The sequence below is a fragment of the Microtus ochrogaster genome, chromosome 2 (genome assembly GCF_000317375.1).
Source record: "Microtus ochrogaster isolate Prairie Vole_2 chromosome 2, MicOch1.0, whole genome shotgun sequence".
Taxonomy (NCBI): Eukaryota; Metazoa; Chordata; class Mammalia; order Rodentia; family Cricetidae; genus Microtus; species Microtus ochrogaster.
In genome coordinates this window covers 68,412,963-68,428,356 of record NC_022010.1, presented here as the reverse complement: position 1 = coordinate 68,428,356, position 15,394 = coordinate 68,412,963, and positions in this window count along the sequence as shown.

Genomic DNA, 15,394 nt, shown 5'->3' with positions numbered 1-15,394 from the left:
CACTAAGGAACACTACCCCAAAGGCCAAGGCCCCCAAACTGAGTGCATGGTCCCAGGAAGCCAGCTTTGGGGGATTAAGGAAGCCAAATGGCTGCCCCCAACTCCAGACAGCAAGTCTAAGGAAAACAACTCACTTCCTCCTTCTGATTCACTCTCCTCAGCGACAAAGACTTTAGTCTGAAGCACTGATCCAGGCTGTCCTGAATGCTGGTCTTTGTGCATTCTGTGCCCTGATCGCAGAGTTGCCGTAGCTTCAGTCACCACCGCTTGCACTAAAGAAAGTCTGCTCTAGCTGTCTGGGGTCATCTAAATTCTTAGCTTTTGTTTCAAACTTTATTCTTACTCATCCTTATACACATACGCACCACCACCACCAAACCACACACACACATGCACACACTATGCACACACCACACCACACACCACACACTATATGTGTGCAGATGTACACACACCACACTAGGCACACACTCACTGCACGCACACAAAATCCCGGTATGTGGCAGGTGTAAGCAGAAGGATTGAGAGTTGGCAGCCAGCCTGGGCTACAAAGTAAGACAGACCGCATCTCAAAAACACAAAACAGATACAAAGTTCCCAAAAAGTTACAACATTCACAAGACCTCTCCTCAAAGTTACAGACACAACTTCTGGAAGGAGTTGCCCATCCACCAAGCTGTCTGCAAATCTGGAAAGGGATGGTCCATCCACCAAGCTATCTGCCAGTCCCAAAGGGAGCTCCGGGGATGCAGTGTTGATAAATCACCCCCGGCTCTGGAGTGGACTTTTCAGTGCTGCACAGCCTCGGAGTCGCCCTGTCCCTCTCACCCATCACCCTCGCTCTGGTAAGTGGCCTCAGTAGAGGCACTGGCTCGCTGAGCTGGCCTTGGGTGGATTGTTCTTTAGTCTGTCATCAGTATCCTATCTGCGGTGAGCACAAATTTTTCATTTTTTTATATTTATTTTTTTTGTATTTCATTTGTTGTATTTTATGTGTGTGAGTAGTTTGCCTGCATGTATGTATGTGTACCGTGTGCATACAGTGCCCAGGAAATCCAGAAGAGGGTGTTAGGTCACCTAGAACCATAGTCATGAAGGGTTGAGAGCCACCATACGGGTGCTGAGAATTGAACCCAGGTCCTCTGCGAGAGAACCAATGCTCTTACCATTGAACCATATTTTCAAAAATTTATTGCCGCCTCTCCAAATAACAGACTCACCCAGCTAGACTACATTTCCCAGTATTCCTTGCAGCTAAATGAAGTCATATGACAAGATCCGAACTAATTGCCTCTTAGGATTTGAAACACGCCCTTCAGAGGGATATGCCTCTGCATCTCTTCCTTGCTCAGGGATGGTTGTGGGTGTGACAATAAGCAGGGGGACTGAGTGGATAAAGGAAGGCCATTGGAGCCCCCTCAGGTCGCTGTCCCCAAGAGTCATAGAGGGAACACTGAATTCTCTCACTTTTACTGACATGTTATTTGCATGCAGTGTAGTTCTCTGTGAGGGGAAGAACACTTGCTTTTACTGTATTTTTGTTATTGTTGTTGTTTTGAGACAGTCTTACTCTGGAGTTCACATTGACCTGAAACTCATGTGATCGCTTCCTGCCTCGGCTTTCAGAGCCCTGGGGTTACAGAGCCCACTCTTCATCTCCTACTCGGTCACCCCCCACCCCGTTTCCCCCTTTTGCCGTATTTTCCTTGAATGGAAGACTTAGTCTCTAAACTAAAGGTCCTTGGAGTGACCTTTCTTCTGCCCAGAGGCTCTGTGCTGACTTGTGCACCCGAGAGGCATCCTCAGCCTCTGGTGCTGTCTCATGGGACAGAGGCCCTTGAGTCTGCACCATGAATGGGGAAGACATGGGCACACTTAGTCAGGCATTGCAGGAGCCAGCCAGGACTCAGTTTCCTAGGGTCTCTGAAACTAATGGAAACGCTGTGTTTCAGGGTAGCCTGGAGGCTTTGCTGAGACCCTGATAAGGCTGAGAAGCCAGACTGTGGCCTCTGTGGCCAGACTGTGGCACATCCTCCTTTATCTTCACAGGCAATGTCACAGAAGGAGCTAATGACCCCCGGCGGCTGTCACCCAGAGGGCGAGTCCTAGTGACATACTCTCTGGTTTACGTTAGTCATTGGGGAATGACACGCTGATCAGGGTTAAAGGTGGCTCTGCCTGAGTGGTTAGTTTGGACGTGAAAGAGACGTAAAGCTCTGGGGTGAGTGGGAGGGGGCTGCAAACAGACCTGGTTCCATTCGCTCATCCTTTAATCATTGACCAGACACAGGAGTGTCCAGAAACACCTAGAGATCCGATCCCAGGCACTGTAAAAGGTGCTGGAACACCGTGAGGAGCATGTGCTGTGGCTCTACCCGCCCTTAGCTTCTGTTTGCATATGGGGACACGATAATAAGATTAGCAGAACACTAACAAGGTGATTTTCCAAGTGGCAAACCCTGGAAAGGGCAGTAGCAGCTGGGATACTGACAGGAAGTTGAGGTCCTAACACGGCAAGGTCAGAAAAAGTTTTCCATGACACTGGATTTGAATTATGAAACATTGCCACACCTGTGGCAATGGATAGAAGGGAATTCCAAGGAACCCTACGTGCAAAGGTCCTAGGGCAAGAGCATGGGCTGTTCTAGGAACAGGCAGAGGCTGAGGTGCTGGGTATGAGCATGAGGAGGGGCAGGGATAGGTCATGGAACACCAAGAAAATTCTATTCTTTGCTTTGGATTGAGAAGAAAAAGGTGACCTCATGGGATTTGCCCATTGACCAGGTTGGTTTCGAGGTGAAGGGTGAGTCACAGGCGAGGAATCTGAAGGGGTGACCTAGCTGCTGAGTGGTTCAGGCCAGCGATGGTGATGACCAGCGAACAGCAGAGGAGGGCCTGAGAAGAAGGTTGGCCTGAGTTCTGTGATGGAAATAAATCCAAGAGGACTGACTGATGACTGGGCAGTGAGGAAAGAAGTTGGAGTGGCTCCTGGAGCATGAATATAACAGGAAGATGGCAGGTTTCAGTAACATTTACATAACCAAAAAGGCAACTTGAGGGAGGAGGGGCTTGTGTTGGCTCACAGACCGAAGGGCTCCGTGGTGGCTAGAGATATACAGGGGAGCACCTCACGTTAGTGAGGCAGAGCAGAGAGCAAGTGGGAAGCGTTCTGTAGAGTCTAGAAGCTTGCCACCAACTGCCTGATTCAGTATTTCACCTTTACACCCTGATCCTACCCCCTTTGCCTTGATAAGACCCCCAATTTCTTAGAAAGCAAAGTTCTATGACCTTCAAGAACACTCAAGCCTATGTTTACATCAAAACACTGCAGGCTGGTGTTTGGGTGGAAGCCTCACCCCAGCCCCTGGCATCCATAGACCCAAAGAGTCTGGGATGTTTGAGTTAAGGATTCACCTGAGACCCTAACATCCATATATCCAAAGAGTCTGGAATGCTCAGATGAAAGTTCCACCCCAAGCCCTGTCCTCTGGGAATTGTCTCAGTCCAAACTCTACATCCAAGAAAGCCCGCCAAACGATGACCCCTTCCCAGAGATGCTCAAGACCACTCCCGCAGGGTATTTAAAATGCCCCCCAGAGAACAAACACGTGGTTTTCAAGTCTTCCTTCCCCGTCTCCTCTCTGGGGGGCTGGAAAGCCATTTGGAAGCTTTTGTATCCATTAAACCCGGGCTTTTTCTAGTTCGGCTTGATTTGATCTGGTTTGGATTCTTGTATCTGTGGAGGGGCTTACTGAGGTGCAGAAACCTTTCAGCCGGGACTCACCCCTTTCCTGTTGTGTCACTCAGTGGTACCCACACTTTGGTCTGTCATGGGATCCCTATCTGCAGTGAGTAGTCACATATGTTGAGTCTCCCCAGGAAAAGTCTTGTGCCATGACACAATTGGCACCCAAACAGGGGCCCAACAGAACCAAAGATGAGTTCAGGAGAAGTGAGGGCATGGTCCTGGCTGAGGGGATCCAGGCACGCACCTGAGGCTGAGAATCCTGGAGGGGAGCATCCTCTGTATGGTGTGTGTTAGTGTGCCTTTTATGACAGTGGTTGCCTGCCTCTTGCTCTAGGCAGTGAGGCATGCCACAAAGGCAGAACCGTCAGGCTCAGGAGTGTCTGTGGGAGGTATCCCGGGACGGCAGTCTTCATCTGTGTGTCCCATGCCGGCTGGATGAGTGAAGTCCCCACACGATGTGGAGAGTCCCCGGAGGCAGTTAAAGGTTGAGAGGAAATGCTGCAGTTGTTGAGACGTTTGCAGAGGGGTCGAGATTGTTGGCAAGCAACAGTGGAGCTGGTGGAGCCAGAATGTAGGTTGTGCATAGTTAGAAATACAGCTGAGGCCAAGATGGCAGCCAAGCAGGAAGGTGTTTGTGTAAAGGAACAGTTACATCAAGACACGGAGATGTGGCCGCATCCTCCATGTTTACCTCTGAACTGGCAAGTAAACTAGATAGAGGAGGAGGAGATGGCAGTGTTGGCTTGCCAGGGCCAGAGGGATGCGTGAGTATGACTATATCAGTGCTCAGAATCCCTTCATGGGACCCAAGGACTTAGAACTCATGGGAAGAGTCAGAAAGTGAGGAAGAGGAGAAGATGGTAAAAGCGACAGATGTTCCAACCTTCAGTAGAAAAAGAGGGAAAATCTCTAAACCAACATGCAGATGGGGGCATTAACCTTGGTTTGGTACGAGAAACCAGCATGATCAGGAAATGCTCAGCCCTTGAATAGCTGGAATTAGGGGAGACTTTTAAGCAGGCAGTGAAAGAGCCTGTCTCAGGTGTGTGAGGCTGCGGATCATGGGAGAGCATGGGATCAGTCTGCTGTGGAAGGAAAGACAGTGATGTAACTTCTATTCTCCTTAAGGCCAGGGCTGCATGACCTGCCGCCGTGCGGGAGAAGTCAGTCCCTGAGAGACTGACTTACCAAAGCCATTAGGGACACTTGGTCAGCTCTGTTTGAGGTCCCCATGAATACCAGAGCGGGGCTGGAGGATCATGGAGGAGGGGCAGACACTATTGGGGGAACTAGGAACAAGAGAAGCTGTGTTGGAAACCCACTGGGACAGACAGAACTGTGTTCACAGAGGAGTTAAAGAAAAGGTTGACCCAGAAAGGAGCTCAAGAGTGGTATGGAGCTTTACTGATTTTGCTGAGCCCTGTGGTGGGACAAGATCATTATAAAGAAGGAAAGGTTCTGGCAGATCTCAGCAACTCGGACCAGCATGTAAAGCATGTCTGACTATTGGGAGAGCAACCTAGAGCAGATGAGGAAATGGGAAGTCCGAGAAAGTCTGTCTGGGTTCCTCAAAGATGAACGTGGTGAGATTTGTGTCGAGCTGGAGTTCCTAAGGAAAATGTGAAAACAAGCCTTAATCATAGCATACAGTTCTGCACAGCCTTAAGCCCTAAGGAGCAGTTCATAGAAGACAGGTGTGATAGAATAGTTCAAATGAGTGTGATCAAGCCTGTCCCGGCATGGTAACCATCCCCCCACACTGAGGAGGGCGTTTCCCTCTAGAAGAAAGTTATGCCAGGGGTGGAGATAGCGTGGCCAGTCAGGAACTCCCCCAACAGCCATGGTGGAGGAGAATAACAGCTACAGCTACATGCACAGTGCCTGTCTGACCTGGGGAGCCAGCAGACACAGTAGGGGAGAGCAGACCATGTTTCCCTTTGGCCCAGAGTAGGTCTGAGCAGATTAAGTCAGACCACTGAATTCATCAAGTACTCGGAAACACAGGGAGGCTCCGTGGAAGGGCTCCAGGATGTGGAAATAGAAGGCACAGAAAGGATGACTGAGAGTTACAGGGAGGTAATTAAATTAGCGCCTCTTATCCAGGCTTTGTATGCAACCAAATTTATGGAACCTTTCCGTAGACCTCGCTTATTTCCACTTTAGCAATCTTAGTTGTGAGCTTCTGGGATCACTGGCTGAGAGGGGATGGCAGCAATCTTTGTTGGCGTTGCACCAAGGTTACCTTTGTAACTTCACTATTTGTTAAGGGATAGTGGTTTGGGATGTCGCTTCATCCTCTGAACATGGTTTTGATAGATAGATGACATAATAGCAGCCCCTGAGTGTTTTTACGATCTGGAAAGACAACAGTTACATGACACTTCCACCTACCTTGCAAGCCTACTAGTGCTGGGTTAACAGAAAGGAAAAATGGGTTGTTAAGTCAACAGTTAACGAGTTTAAAACCACATGGGTGAAAAAGGATGTTCCCAGAGACTGTATGGTTATTGAATGAAAATCCCAGTGCCAGGAGTCAGCTGCCTTCCTGTGAGTTGTTGGCCAGGGAAGCCCCCCCCCCCCAAAGCCACAAAGCATAAAAGCTATCGGTACTGCTATTGGTAATTGCTATTATACTGGACCTAGATAGTGAGAACCCATTGAGACAGCATGTGTGCATGTTCTGACCGTAGGGCAGGGGAAAAGTAAGCTGGGAGCGAACCGGAAACTCCCACCCTGTTGGATGGCTTCTGTATTGTCAGAGGGGCCATGTATCCCGCTGGTGGAGAATTGTCACCATAGTCCCTGTGTGCTGAAATACTGAAATGCTAGGCAGGATCGTCCTGCTTGTGGAATAGAGGTTTGGCTGTCGTGAGTAAGATCAGCAACCTCTAATTTGAATTTAAGGCCTGCTGCACAAGAGAGAATTCACATCGGGTACTGTAAACCATAAAAGAACCCCGTGGCTAGGGAGGCCATAGGTCCCAACGGGGAAGTGACTTCTATGGTTTTGTTAGGTGGATGTGATGTGTCTGTCAAGCTGTGAGCGTGGTGTTGATGCCCATAGAGAGGCAGTTAGTAGTCAGGCTCACTGAGAGCAAACAACTGTTATTGTAGTAGGTGGGCTATCTCTTACCCTTAGGTGGTGTCTGTAGTCACCCCCTCCAAGGCGCGCTGAGGAAGAGGGGGTGGGGAAAATGTGAGAGCTGGAAGAAGGGACAGAACATTGTAAAACAGTTTCCTTCAAGATTCAAAACTTCCATCCTGAAGAGAAGCTCTTTAAACAGGAAGGTCAGAGACCTCAGAATAGCTTCAGGGAGTCCCTGAAACTGACCACATTCACTAGGAGCCTCCCTGCCAAAATAAAAAATAAAAGCTGAGTGTCCCTCTCAGACAAAGCTGGGCTGCAAAGATGGCTCTCGGAGGAGGACAGCTGCAAACGAGAAGACTCTGAGGCTAAAGCAGCTGCCTGGAAGAGGTTCAGGCCAGCTGGGACACCTGGAAGAGATGCTCTTCAACCTGGTGGGCTTCCTGCAGGCTGTGCAGTCTGCTCCAGGTTCCCAGCTCTGTGAGCTGGCACCCGTGCAGGGGTGGGCTGCGGTGATGCAGCTGCCTTTGAGTCATTTCTGCTCTTGTACGTGACCTCTCACCCGTATTCCTATAAGTAATTCCATAAAAAAAAAAAAACCCTCATTGATTCACCAAACTGAACTGTGGTAATATCTGTACTTTGGTCTGTTGTGAGACACCTATCTGGGGTGTTTAGAAGTGTGTGTTTGTGTGTGTGTGTGTGTGTGTGTGTGTGTGTGTGTGTTGCATCTTCCCAGGAAAAGCTCTGTCACACAACATTTCCACCTCTGCCATGAGCTCGTCTCTGACTTTGATCCTATGGCAGTTGTCACCAATCGTCACCTCGCTGGACTTCTGGTGCATGTCAGCCATCCTGCAGACCAACAGCTAGACTGGAAGGAACCCTGTGTGGCCCAACACAGCCTGATAACTACAGGGAGTAGCCTTGCAAGGTGGGGTGAACGCAAACCTGATGCAGAGAGGGGAACAAGGACGCCAGGCGGGGGAAAGGAGGCCTGGACTGAAGAAATGGGACAATGGCAGCAGCCTCCTCCAGAAGCCCAGGGTGAGATTCTAATGCACGAAAACATGGAATCCAAAGCAGGGGACTGTTCTGAACCCCAGACTAGACATGAGCAGTCAGCTTTCTTACAGTGACTGGACTCCATGTTAAGGGGCCCTAGAGACCCAGCTCTGAGAACCTAGAAACAGCAGAAGCTGGAAAGCCCACATGATCCCTCTGCTCTTCCTGATTTTCTTGTCCCCGACACTACTGTGGAAATTTCTGGGAAACGGAGTCACCAAACATTTTACTTGGGTAGAGGAAAGTTCACTGTGCCTCCTGCTTTTATGAACAAACTATTGATTCAAATTTGTAAGCTTTTAAGATTTTCAATGTTTCTCCCATAAGAACTGTAGAGACTGGCCATCCCCTGGGGCTGGCAGTTAGCTCTCCAGCATCTAATTGCCCCTATAGACTTAATGCTGATCAGCTGAGGAGCACTGGAGTCCTCCTCCTCCTCTTCCTCCTCCTCCTCCTCCTCCTCTTTCCTCCTCTCCTCTCTCTCTCTCTCTCTCTCTCTCTCTCTCTCGTCTCTCTCTGTCTCTCTGTTTTCTCTCTGTGTGTGTGTCTCTCTGTCTCCATCTCTCTCTGTCTCTCTCTTCTCTCTGTCTCTCTCTTCTCTCTGTCTCTCTCTTCTCTCTGTCTTTCTGTCTCTCTGTGTGTGTCTCTCTGTCTCTCTCTATGTCTCTGTCTCTGTCTCTCTCTTCTCTCTCTCTCTGTCTCTCTGTCTCTCTCTGTCTCTCTGTCTCTCTCTCTCTCTCTGTCTCTCTCTCTCTCTCTCTCTCTCTGTCTCTCTCTCTCTCTCGACAGGGTCTCACTATGTAGCACTAGCTGGCCTGGAACTCTCATGTAGATCAGTCTGGCCCTGAGTATCTACCTCAGCTTTCAGAGACAGCTGGGATTAAAGCCACAGCCCATCATGCTGGGGTGTTCCCATTTTCATGGAGATATGAAAGCACTAAGTTACTGCCTGGCTAGTCGTTTTAGGCTAATCCTTTTACCCTTTAGACCATAAACATTTGTTTTTACTCCCAACTGCCTCGGTGAGACCCTCATTTTCTTAGACAGTTTCTCACCATGACTTCCTGTGTTCTTCCCACTTTCTCTGCGTCACTTCTCACAGGAGATTTATACTAACTTCCTGGGATTGTCATAACTAATTGCACAAACCAAGCATCTTAAATGAGAGAACCCTATGGCTTCACGGTTCTCTAGGCCAGAAGTCCGGAGCCAAGGTGTCAACAAGGGCCCTGACGGCATTGATGGCCCCCAGGGAAGATCCTTCCTCACCTCTCCCAACTTCTGGTGGCCCCAGGCATCCCCTGGGTATGACTGCATCACTATAATCTCTACCGCCATCTTGAGCCGTCTCAGTGTCTTAGCTCTGCGTGTTTCTCCTAAGGATATTGTCATTAGACTCAAGGGCCATCAGAGTAGCCCAGGGTGGCTTCATCACCAGATCCCTACTGCGGAAGAAAAGTCTTTTTATCCAAATAAGGCCATACTCCTAGGCATTAGTCGCTAGATGGGCAGGGTCATCCCTCACCCCTGCAGGACAACATTTCCCATCCTTCGTGAAACGTGACTGCACATCCAACCTCACCACAGCAGGATACGAGTCTGGCGGTAGGTTATGTTTGAGGTGTTCTTGCTAGCCACGAGGCCGAGACAACTTAAACCCCAAGTTCCAGAACTTCGAGGGTCTTATAGGCTCCTGAACAATGAAAGCAAACATTGTTAGATTAGGGTTTGGGTGGCCTTAGAATCTGAAGCCCTCTGCAAAGCAAAGGGAGGTCATGTGTCCCTGAGCATGGACGACCAGCTTGTCTGTAGGAAGAGCAGGGGGCCGAAGGGCCACCGAGTCACTAATCACATTGACTAGGGTGACAGTGTCTGTTCTGACTACCATGGGGAAAGGAGTGGTGTCATGGACCACATATATCTAAAACTCCATTCTGCCTGTTCATGTGGGAGAATATTCTGGAGAAAAACCCCGAGATGGTGTTGGTGCTTCTGGGAGCTGGCTCTGGGACTCGGGGCAAGTGACTGACACTGGATATGGCCATGTCACAAAGGGCTGTGGCCATGAACAATGGAAGTATGATATAAACAATGGGCTGACGACATGGCTCAGCAGGTAAAGGCACTTGTCACCAAGCCTGACCACCTGAGTTTGACCCCTGGAACTCATGTGGTGGAAAAAGAGAAATGACTCCCACAAGTTATCCTCTGACCTCCACATGCACACCATGGTGCACACCTAAGCGTGAGTGTGCGCGCGCGCACACACACACACACACACGCATGCCCTCACACACAATAAATGTAAAAGTTAATTGGTTAATCAAAACACCATATAAATGAGAATTTTGTCATTATAGTGTTTATCAGTTAGCAAAGAATCTCAACTATAAACTTTTAATCCTTAGATTAACATATTGGTGATACTCAGAGGCAGGGCCTTGGGGAGGTTTTCGGGATTAGATGGGGTCATGAAAGTGAGACCCATGTGGAATCGGAGGCTTTATATGGAGAGAGCTGCACTGATGTGTCCTGCCTGTCGTAGCTGTGGTATCACAGCTGTGCTCTGTTGCATGAAGATTATAGTCATGTATGTACAGAGGCCATAAAGGCAGATATGACACTGTTTGAGGGAAAAAGGAAGGCGTCAAATGGGAGAGAGCATGTAAGCAGAAATTTCTGTCCTGCCTGAACAGAGCGTAGATGCCACCCGGTAGAACATGGGACTCTTAATCTCAGGGTCGTGGGTTCGAGTCCCACATTGGACGCCAATAGTGGGAGGAGAAAGAGGAGGACAACAGGATATAACAGAATGTGCTCAAGGTACCATAAGCACTTGCATGACAATGACCTTAGTAATGACACATATGTAAAGTGAATTAAAAACAAGCAAAGCCCCAAAACTCACCAAATGTCAGTGCGATGTTCTTAGATTTCCAACCCCTACGACTATGGGCTTAAAAAAAGTTTATTCTTCATGAATGACGCGGTCTCGGATGCCTTGCTGTCGCAAGAGAGCACAGACTGACTGGCATGATGCAGTGTGTCTTTTTAACTGATGGAAATTTAGGTCGGTGCTTGCCAACTGACATCTTACATCTCCATTTGAAAGGTGACAAAAAGCCATCCTGAGAATAGTTGGGGTGATTTATTCCACAGATAATTCTTAAATGCTATGCCAAGAAAGTGTTCTAAGCACCACAGAAAGGTAATGCCAAACTAGATACAATTCTGACCTTAGTGGAGTAGACAAAGAATTAACAAGGTAAAACGATGAATTAAAGGGCTAAGAAATGTAATAAAAGAACACTTCCTTAGCAGAGGCAAGGGCCCATCTCCTGCATGGCAAAACCAACAGCTTAAACTATAAAGGACATTAAATAACACTGGGGTTTAAGAAAAAACAAATAAATCTACATGTCGTAGCCAAGTAAGTTGAAAAGTGTCCCTGACTGGAAGCTCTCCAGGTTGCTTCTTAGTTTAGCTAAGGTTGAGTCGAGAGGGAACTCAGGGTGTGGAGTCTTGGAAGGAAACAGCTCAATTGGAAGTCTCCTGCCTGGCAGTTGGGGGTTGTACTGAGGCCGGTAGAACAGCCAGAGTGGGGAGAAGAAGCACTGTGAAGAGATGAGCCAAAGGGAGCCATGGAGGAGGCCCATGGACAGCCAGGTGTCGTGGCGTCCCACGGGGCTCTGGCTTTTCCTCTGAGGTGTCAGAGAGCTACTAGAAGGCTCAGCTCAGGAAGGGCTGAGCCGACATGACACAGCCCCTCTGTTAGAAGTCTCTAGAAGAATTCAAATTCACAAGTTCTTTTGGAAAGTCATTCTCTAAATGTCAAATGCTTGCTTTTTCCCCCCACTAGAGTACAGCAGGTGGTTCTTGGCAGGGAAATAGTTCATTCCTTCCGACACAAACACCAAGGGTGGGATGGAAATGAAGAACGGGAGAGGCACACTCGCTAAGTTTAGCCATCGCGCTTGCTGCTGAGAAGCACATATGCTCGGGCTCCTTGCCGGGAGAGGGCTGCCATTGTCTCTCCCGACATACAGCCCAGCTATTTTGGAGTGGCCAAGTGTCTGGAGGAGGCTCTGCTACCCCCCATTCTGCCAGGAAGGACTGGGTTTAGGGGCTGGGATGGGACATAAGGGGCTGGAGCGTGGCTCCCAATGGGTTGTCACCACGGTCTTGCTTCTTCCTCACCAACTCAGGCTAGTCCAAGAAGGGGACCGTGGTGTTAAACACCCCACACAGTTCAACCATCATCATAGACCAGCACTTCCCATGTACCTCCAAACAGACATGGGATAATTGACCACAATAAAAAGGAGAGAGAGTGAGGGAAACAGCAAAACTGCCTTTGCAGCAGGGGCCACCACCAGGCTCACTGCCGTGACTAAGGTGCTGCCTTCCTGCACCTTAGATGTCCCTCCTAGGCCTGAGCTGGGGGTCCCAGTGCAAAATGAAAAAGGATCTCTTGTTCAAAATCTGTGACTTTCAAGCAGGCAATAGCAGAGCTGGAGTCCAAAGGGGCGTTTCTTTGCCAGGAGACTGGAGGTAATTCCAGCATTCTGTGAGAATCTTCCAGCAGGCAAGGGCTGCTGGTCGTCTTTATTAAAAGCTAAGAAAGGAGGTTGGCCCTCTTCCTACTTGGACAGCAGCAAAAGTCGTATTTAATTCAGCTACACTGGGGACGGAGAGATGGCTCACTAGTTAAGAGTGCGCACTGCCCTTCCAGAGGACCCAGGTTCAGTTCCCAGCATACTATCAGGCAGCTCACAATTCCCTGTAACTCCAACTCCAAGGGTTCCAACACCCTCTTCTGGCCTCTCTGGGTATGCACATACACACAGTAAAAATAAAATACTGGCATAAGAATCACAGACGGTGGGGTTTGCACTTGAAGACAGCATGCAACTGGAGCAGAGGTAACTACGCCACGGTGGAAACTGGGCTCTGTAGCTCAGCTATTCTGGAATAGCTGATACTGAGAACATGTGTTCCAGGGCATGGGGAGTCTCACAGTCGGTGAAAAACCATTCCTCGGAGGCATCACGAGACTCTGAAGCCATCTCTTTCATCTTGAAATGGAAGACGTGAGTTCCCACTGCTCCTCAACTCCCCAGTGTGCTCAGCAGCTCTCCGTGACCACAACAGACACCCGAGCTTACCCCTTCGGCTTCAGTCTACATCAGCACATGGTTTTTGGAGGGTTGAAACTGAACTATTCCACTTTCCTAATGATTTCCTCCCATGCCTACTTAAGCCTGTTACCTTGATCTTTTGGTCTTTCATCCAGATTGTACCTTAATCCAGGCTTTGTCTCATCTCTGAGGGTATTGTCATAGACTGAACTTTCTTTAAGCATTTGCTAGTGGGTCGGACAGAATCATGACCAACTCTTAGTTTATTTGTGGTTCACTGATCCTGGTTACTCAGAGCAAATGTAGGAGTCATGTTTGATTCAGAGAAAAAAACTGAAAAATCATCTCTCTGCACAGGTCTGACTCAGAACAGACACATTTATTTAGAGATTATCAATTTTACAAATACCATGGGTCCTTATTATGAGTTCAGCTGTTCAGACATGCCTAAGGCGCACCGCCCTGCAGGTTAATATCAGAGTGGATTTTCAGAGCCGTGATGAGCTTCCAGAACAGAGCCTTATAAGGGAAACAGCTGTGAGAGGTGACAGAATGACGGACATGGGGCAGTGCCGAGGCCAGGAGTGTGGTCCAGTCCTGCAGGGAAAGCCGTCAAATGTCCCTGAGAAGGGAACCACCCCTCCGGAGGCCTCCGTTTCCTGTTTTGTAAATGTAGGCATTGACCTTATTTATTGGCTCCGTAGTTTTCCAGCTCTGAAATTCAGCATTTCAATCCCTGGTCTCTCTAACTACCCAAAGTCAAGAAAATCAAAGAAGCCATGACTCCCGTTGAAGGCACTGCTCTTGGCCCTCTTTGCTGTGAGGGTGGGAGGCATAGAGTCTCCCTAGGCAGGGAAATGGCTGTTGTTATTCCCTGCTTTCAGTCCACTGTGTGGCCACCTTTGTTCTGAGCTCAGGAAGCAAGGGACTGTGGTAGAAATTCAGACCAGAGAAGCCAAGAAACTTGCCCCCAGGGCCACAGCTGTGTAGCCAGAAGGAGGCTTGGTGAGGGTGAGCCCAGGCAATGCGGCCCAACAGCTGCCCTCAGAGGTTAGGACAGCAGGCTCTATCCCAGGAGTCTGTTCACGCCTACGGCCCTGAGAGACACAAGAGGCCTGAGACCAGCAGAAAACACGGTGGAGGGACAGCAGGAAAAGGTTTCCCCCCAGGGTTGTCCACACTGACACTGGAGAAGCTCTAGGACCCAACAGGCAATTCTTGGGAACACTTTAGGTGGGATCCCACCTCGTACAGATTCCTGGTACCTGTACAGGCCAGCACACTGGCGAGAGAGGGCTGGTTCGGGAGGCGTGGAGTTAGAAAGCGTTGGCCCGACATCAGTGGGATTTATGGCCAGGCACTTCACCCTGACACATTCCAGATCATACATGAATTGGGGCAATTCTACCTCTCCACACATTCCAGGCCTTGCCATTTGCCTCTGCTGCCCCACCCTCTGGGTTCAAAGGGTCCCCTCTGTGGGATCTTCAGTCTCTGTGTTCCTTTTCTTCTCCGAGGGGCAGGAACTCAGCCTCAGTCTTCTTTGTCCACCTCACGTTGTGTTTGCTGAGTGACTAAATGGTACACCTCACACTAAATGTTTAACTTGGAACTGGGAATTCTCCCCCCCCCCCCCGCAGATGGTGCTATTGACTAGGATCACAAGGTAAACACAAACCAGGAGGCAGAGCCTCACAGTTTCTGCAAAGGATAGCTTAGTGAGTTAACCATTTTTTATTTCATAATTACACCCAAGAGCCTAAAGAACTCTGTCTGCATGTCACTCTCTAGGTAGTTCGTATTTATGCTACTTCATATTCTGCCTCCCCTTCTGCTCAGCGAAGGGTTACGTTTGCCCTCACACTCCACCTCCACAGTCCACCTGCTCCCTCTGCTCAGGAGCCTACCAGGCTCCCATTTCCTTCTAACACCATTGACTTTTGATCTCAGAGCAGAAGGGGTGTGCTTTTATTAGATTCAATTTGCAGGAAGGCCCCAGGTTCCCTGTGAATCGAGTTATAATAGCCAATGAATAATCACAGGGCTCAGCCAGGCTTCAGTAACTAGGAAACCGCCCAAGAAGAGGAAGGGGGGAAAAGAAACAGAAAAGGTGAACGTGTATCCGTTACATCCCTAATCATGCAACTGCCCACGACTGATCAAGGCTGGGCTATGAGCTGCTTGGCCAACCTAGGTCTCCTTCCCAGGGGAGGGCAGGGGCAAGCCCAAAACAAAGATGCCTGCAGCCTCTGAGACCCACAGGTCTGCCATTGGTGCTTCTAGCTGCTATTGCTTTAGATCAGGTTTCACATCCTAAGAACTCTGAGGACTGGGGTGGCTTTAGTGAATGCCTTCCCT